At 46.2% G+C, this 7031-nt stretch overlaps 1 protein-coding gene across 1 annotated transcript in view; it reads right to left on the bottom strand.

Moving 5' to 3' along the window:
* The window catches only part of HSF1 (heat shock transcription factor 1), a 90988-nt gene extending 83963 nt beyond the window's left edge, over nucleotides 1-7025 (bottom strand). The window contains exon 1 of the mRNA XM_006032463.2: nucleotides 6963-7025. The gene's annotated coding sequence lies outside the window, so the exon portion shown is untranslated. The remainder of the gene's footprint in view (nucleotides 1-6962) is intronic.
* Between the last annotated feature and the right edge of the window lie 6 nt (nucleotides 7026-7031).

Genomic DNA, 7031 nt, shown 5'->3' on the forward strand with positions numbered 1-7031 from the left:
GAGCTTACATCTGTGGAAACTCACTTAAGGGTACGGGTTTGCACAGGTGTAAACATCAGGAGGGCGTGTATGTCTGAGGATGGGGTCCGCCCTGCAAAACCTTTGATGCTAACAGCGGGTGAAAGAGCCAGAAGGACTTTCCAACTCCAGGATGGATCTGCTGTATGGAAATTTGGCAAACCAACATATGCTGAGAAAAGTTGATAGGGAAGTCACAGGGAAAAACAACTCAGTGGAATGTTATTTTGGAGATTTCTCAGAGTAGAAGAACAGGACATTGTAGAAAGAAAGAAGAAAAAAAAGGAGTTAATTGGTGCCTTTTTTTCCCTTCAACCCTCCATCCAAAAGGGAGTTTCCTTCCATGCTTCCTCCAGATTGAATCCCTTACCTGAAACACACAAGAGGTCTTCCTGTTGCTGAAGATCCTTTTAAAAGGAGGGACATGGACAGGGTCACAGGATTAAAGGAGAGGGAATGTTGGAAGAAAAGTTTTTACTTACAATAGTTTCTTGAGAAAACTGGATGAAGCAGTAGCAAGAAACATATGGAAATAGATGGCAAACCCAAGGAAGTAAAGAAGGATAAAGGTGAACCAAGGAAGACAAAAAGACCAGAGGAACACACAGAGATGACCAAATAGGAACATACCCACAACATCTAATGGGAAATGAGGTGAGGAAGGGAGAAAACAACTCAAACTGTCATTCCCTGAATCTGTTAATTAAACTGTGAATTGACAGTAGTGCAAACAAGCATAACACACAACGAACAGCACAAGGTGGCCTTATTCCCCAAAAAGGGATAGAACAGCATTATTTTTCACTAGAGCCAACAGGCTTAGTCCTCACTGTAACGTATATTTTCCAAAGACTTGGTCTTCTTCAGACTCGTGCCGAGCCCCTCAGCCTAGTTCATCATACGTGGGGTTGGGAAAGGACAACAGAGCATACCTTTGAGAACAACTGGCTGCATTGTTTCTGAGTTTCATTTTCAGCAGAAGAGTGCAAGTTCCTTAGGGCAGGATCCACGCATACCTCCAAGACTTCACACAAGACACACATACAGACGGTTTGCAACCACAGTGCAAAATGATTACTTTCAATGCTCTGTGTATGAGAAAGCACTGATACCAACAAACCTGAATCCAGAAAAACAGACCGACTACATTTCTGGACTGACATTTGCTGAATCTAAACATGTGTCGTGCATAAGTTCACTGTATTCAAACCATATACTCTTAATTTTGTATAGATATAATATACAGATCCAGGGGGGCACATGCCCCCCATGCCTCCCCTGGAGGTGCACGCAGTGGCGGGGAGCCACCCCCCATGCCCCAGACAAGCTGTCCACAAGTCCACCCCTCTCTCAGAAGGGTCATATTCACTGCCTTGGTTGGGCAGCGCCTGCTCCTGCTCTAGCCCCACTCTCTCACTCACTGTGGGGGCCTCTATTTGCCCCACACCCCTTCCCCCATAGACATACTGGCGGGGAGCTGCTCTCCAAGCTGCCGAGTTGCATATTGGCTATCAGATCAGTATCGAACAGTATGGCTGGTTAATAATCAGCCATTGATATTGGCCAAAAGAATCTTTATCGGTGCACCTCTAATTTGAGCTATATAACTGCATCTGAAGACTGTGCAAACTGACTCAAGTCACGTAATAACCACTGTATATATATAGGCAGTCCTTGACTTACGTTTCGAGTTACGTTTTGCACTTACGAGGTTTATAAATGGACACCCTGTTTCAACTTTGTGACGTCAGTTTCGACTTAACAACGCTTGATCAGATGCAACGCCACGCCAGCGAACAATTCTGCTGCGTCGCTCATCTCTCTGGAGAACGTCTGTTCAAACTTCTTTGAACACTTTCTTTAAGAAAGCAGACAAGACTCCAGAAAAGCCTGCAGCCAAGACTCCTGAGAAGACTTCAAAAAGTCGACTCTAGAAAAGCCTGCAGCCAAGACTCCTGAGAAGACTTCAAAAAGTCCAACCAAGAGCCTTTCAAAAAGTCCAGCAAAGTCACCTCAAAGTCCTTCCAAAGCAATATAATTGCTATTTACAATATAAATACATTAATGTAGCTTATCTCTAATTGATGGAGTAATTACTCATCTCTAATAGATATACTGGTGTATTTTGTACACCAGTAGGTGTATAAATAGGGTATTGGGCCTTGTAAAATAGGGTATTGGGCCTTGGTTCAGGAACCAATCCCCCATTTATAACATTGTTTCTTATGAGAAAATTGGTTCTGAGTTACAATGGTTTGACTTAAGACCCGGTTTTCAGGAACCATATGTGCCATAAATCCGAGGACTGCCTGTAGTTTCTTTCAACCCCAAAAAGCACATGAAGAGATATTACTTCCTACAGCTATGAATGCTTCCACTTTTAGAGTGGAACACAGCAGCTACTTACAGCAAACAGTAATTAAGCAACAGCTTAAGTTTGTAAATGAATAATGACTGTATCCTAAGTAAAACTCCACAATGAATTACATTTTGCTTGCAATGAGGGCAGGCAAAGTCTGCCCACGGGCCGGATTGGGTCTGCGGTGGACTCCATTTCCCAGTAGCCCGACAGCTTCACTGCAGCCAGTTTCCATGGAAACCCCAGCAGCAGGGGCAGGGTTTGCTGCTCCAGGGCAAGGAGCGGCTCCAGGGCTGGGATCCTGTAGTGGTGACAGCATGGTCCAGAGGCGGGGCATCCAGATGCAGGCAGGCTTTGACCCTGCTCTGGACCATGCTGTCATGGCCACAAGAGCCCAGCCATGGAACAGCTCCCCGCCTGGACACACACCCTGCCAGCACTGCTGGGACCAGTCTCTATGGAAACCCAGCCCACCCCCCTTTGTCAGGGCCCCACTGCTGCTGGGGTCTCCATGGAAACCAGCTGTAGCAACATGGGCAGGGGCAGCTGGGAAATGGAGTCCAGCTGCCAGCCCAGATCTGCCATTTTGCCCACCCCTGCTCAAGAATGACACCAAGATTAATGACTACTTTTTATGAGAGTGAGCATTGAAGTTTAAAGTTATGAGCCTGGGTTTTACATCTTACCCAGTACTAGCGCAGTGCATAGCACAAGGCGGTATGGTTATTTCTTGCTAAATGGAACAAAGTGCTTGTGCAAAGAACAGAGAAAAATGGTGGGAGAAGACAGTGAGAACAAAAACTAACTACTCACCACAAAGGCAGTACTGACCACTGTTTTCTTATTGCTTGCACTTAAAACAAGATTTTAAAAGCTCTACTATTGACATAAAAGAACAGCAAGATTTCTAGAGCTCAAATATTATTAATACAGTGCTCTTGTGTAAAATTTAGCTTCCCTCAAGCACCCTCACAATGATCTTTCAAATACAAAGAAACTCAAAGAAATGAAGCAACTTGGCGCAGTAACCAAACCAAAATATCTGAGTGCCAGCAGGCAGGCAGTCTGGTTTACATTAGGACACAAGCTGCATCTCAGAAGTTGAGATGTTAAGAAGTCCATGTATGCAAAGAGGCCTAAAATTCCCACTGTTTCGGTCCAGCTAACCTATACAAGCAAAGTTAATGCCACATCTCATTTCCAAATACACCAATTTAAGTCTTTCAGGTAATTGCTTCAGCTACCTTTACGGCATGACACAACATGTGGGAATGTAAACAATAAGAGCCAAATGTTAAATTTCCTTTTTTAATTTACCCATAGAACAAGTGACTATTTTGTGCCAATTCTTGTGTGTCAAGGAGTAATGCTATATGAACGTGAAACAACCTATTAGCAATGAGATGCAAAAGTCTGCATCATCACATGACAGTCAGATAGCAGGAGCTCTCTGCCAGCTCCTATCACAATGAAAATGGAGACCGTTTTGCTAAAGCACAAAAAAAGTTATGATATGAAGGAAGCGTCACAGACCCGACTGGGGCGGTCCTTCAGAGCTCCAGTTTTCTAACTACCTGCTGTTAATCTCAAGGAACAGACTATGGTTTCCCCCAGGATGACTCCTCCTCCCCACAAGCCTCAACTCAACCTGCCCTCACAGCAGACTCTATAGCTGCTACAAGGAAATCTTTGCTAGCTCCAGAATAGCTCTCTTCAGGGTTGTACAAAATTTCTACGGAGAGGAGAAACCCAGAGAGGTTTGCTTGGAATATCATACTTTACCACAGACAGCCAACCAAACAAACAGCAGAAGTCTTTATTCTATAGAAGAAAAGAACTGGACAAGGAAAACTGGAAGACAGGTAGGCTTGTAGTTTATAAATGAGCTAAATTAGAGATATACATACAGCACAAGTTTTCAGGAGCTGGAATGACAAAGTGAGCTCCAGTTCAGGAAATTTGTGCTATATGTCAGCTCTAATGTAGTTAACCTGTAAGGTGCAAATCTACCCTGCCTTTTGCTTGACTTCACATGAATGTGGCTAACTACTGCTAAAGGAAAACTGACCACCTAGTTCGGAAAACAGCTGAAAAAATGTCTCCCACTCCTTCCCAACTATAACACAGGGCCTCCCTGTTCATGGAGACTGGTCTTCCCATGGACTATGCCAGCCCCTGCTATGGTACATGTATTATGCAATTAATTGGTCAATTGCAGGTTAAATGGAGACTGAACACACTTGCAAAGTAAGTATCATGTCATAAAAATGATTAACTAAAGTTAGTGAACATAAGAACTGCCATTTACTGGGTCAGACCCTAGATCAGGGGTGAGCAAAATGGGGGATTCAGCCAGCAGCTGGGCTCCATTTCCTAGCAGCCCCCAGCAACAGTGGCGCTGTAACAGTGTGGGGCCAGGGTTTCCATGGAGTCTGACCCAGCAGTGCTGGCAGGGTGTGGGCTGGGCGGGGAGCTGCTCTGCGGCTGAGGCTAGGATCTTGCAGTAATGACGGTGTGGTCCAGAACCGGGGCAGAGCCGCCAACTGCTGCCTGCACACCCCTGTTTGGGGCATGTGGGCAGTGGACAGTAGCTCTGCCCCAGCTCTGGACCACATTGTCACAGCCACAAGATCCCAGCTCTGGAGGAGCTCTCTGCCCGGCTGTGCGCCCTACCAGCGCTGCTGGGGCTGGTCTCTATGCCCTGCACTGTGACAGCACTGCCCCTGCTGGGGTCTCCATGGAAGCCAGCCACAGATACACAGGCAGGGGCTGCTGGGAAATGGGGCCCATCACAGGCCCCCCCCTGCCTCTGCGCTAGATCCACCTTGCCCAGTGTCCTGTATGGCACAGTGGCAGAGAGCAGAGGCTGGAAGGGAGAGTGAACTGGGTTGACCACGGACTTCCCCCTGTTCCTCTCTCCTTTGCAGCCTACGGCATGTAGGGTCCAGGCATGTCTGATGCAGAGCCCGTGCCCCATAGCTACTGATGCCCTTTGCCTCCAAGAATGTGTCCAATCCCTTGTGAATCTGGCTAAACTGTCAGCCAGACTATTGACATGCTGTGCAAAAAAACCCCTGTTGTTAGTTTTAAATGGACTACCTCCTAGGTTTATTTCACGATCCCACATTCTTGCATGGTGAGTGTCAATAATAAAACCTTATTGACTTGCTCTTTGCCATTTTGTCTTCTGTAAACCCTTATCACATCTCTCCCTCAAGGATCTCTTTTCTAAACTGCATAGGCCTAGACCAGGCCCCTGCTACAAGTCACGTATATGGCACAATTTACAGGCGAATTGTACAATAAATTTAGACCAGCAACACATGCAAAGTAATTACCACACCATTAACTGGTGAATCACACAATACAGACTGGCCACACGTGCAAAGTAAGGGCAGCCACAAGTGCGAAGTAATCATCATACTATTAAACAGTGAATTGGGTGATAAAGTTTGATCAGCCACACATGCAAAATAATCATCACGCTCTTAATTACTGAATTGCACAGTAAGTTTAGACCAGCCACACAAGCCGAGTAAGATTGGCCACAAGTGCAAGGTAAAATCACCACTGTTAACTGGTGAACTGCACAATAAATTCACACTGGCCACAATTACAAAGTAATCATCACACCATTAACTAGTGAATCGCACAATGTTTAGACCAGCCACACATGCAAAGTAATCTTCACCTCATTAAATGGAGAATTGGTCAATAAATTTAGAAGAGCCACATGTGCAAAATAATCAAACTCAACTGCTGAATCGTGTGATCAATTTAGACTGGCTACACGTGCAAAGTAATCATCACACCATGAACTAGCAAATCTTGCAATAAACTTACGCTGGCCACAAATGCAAAGTGAGCATTACACCATTAAATGGTGAATCGCACAATACGCTTAGACTGGTTTGAAGTGCAAAATAATCATCACACTTAACTGGTGACTCGTGCAATAAATTTGCACTGGCCACATGTGCAAAGTAACCACTGTGCTGTTAACTAAAATTGCACGGGCCGCATGTACAAAGTAACCACTGCACTGTTAACTAGTGACTTGGGTAATAAATTTGCACAAGCCACACGTGCAAAGTAATCACCACACCATTAACTGGCGAATCACACAGTACATTTAGACTGGCCACACACACCAAGGAAGACCGGCTGCGTATGCAATGCAATCGTCGCCCTGTTCACTAGTGAATCGTGCAATCAACTTGCACTGGCCACACGTGCAAAGTAATCATTGCACTGTTAATGGGCAAATCAGGTGATACGTTTAGACCGGCCGCACGTGCAAATGAAGAGCAGCCGCGCATGTGAAGTAATCATCACACCGTTAACTGGCGAACCGTACGGCACGGTTTCGACGGGCCACGGGTGCAAAGTAGCGCTCGCAGGATAAAAATGGCTGTCCAGCTACAAAAAAATAAAAGTCGGCCGGCTATAACGTGAACGCTTGGCAACGTGCAACGCCCCTCGAGCGGGTTTGTAGCCTGCTGTGACGGACCCTGGGTGCCCCAGGCCCCACGAGGACCTTCAGAGCAGGCCGAGCCCCCCCCCGGGAGGCGGGGCGGCCACTCACCGGGCTCCAGCAGATGAGCGAGTCGGTGTCGGGGTCCTCCACCAGCGTCCACAGCTTGGTGAGGAAGGC

Source organism: Alligator sinensis, unplaced genomic scaffold (assembly GCF_000455745.1).
Source record: "Alligator sinensis unplaced genomic scaffold, ASM45574v1 scaffold987_1, whole genome shotgun sequence".
Taxonomy (NCBI): domain Eukaryota; kingdom Metazoa; phylum Chordata; order Crocodylia; family Alligatoridae; genus Alligator; species Alligator sinensis.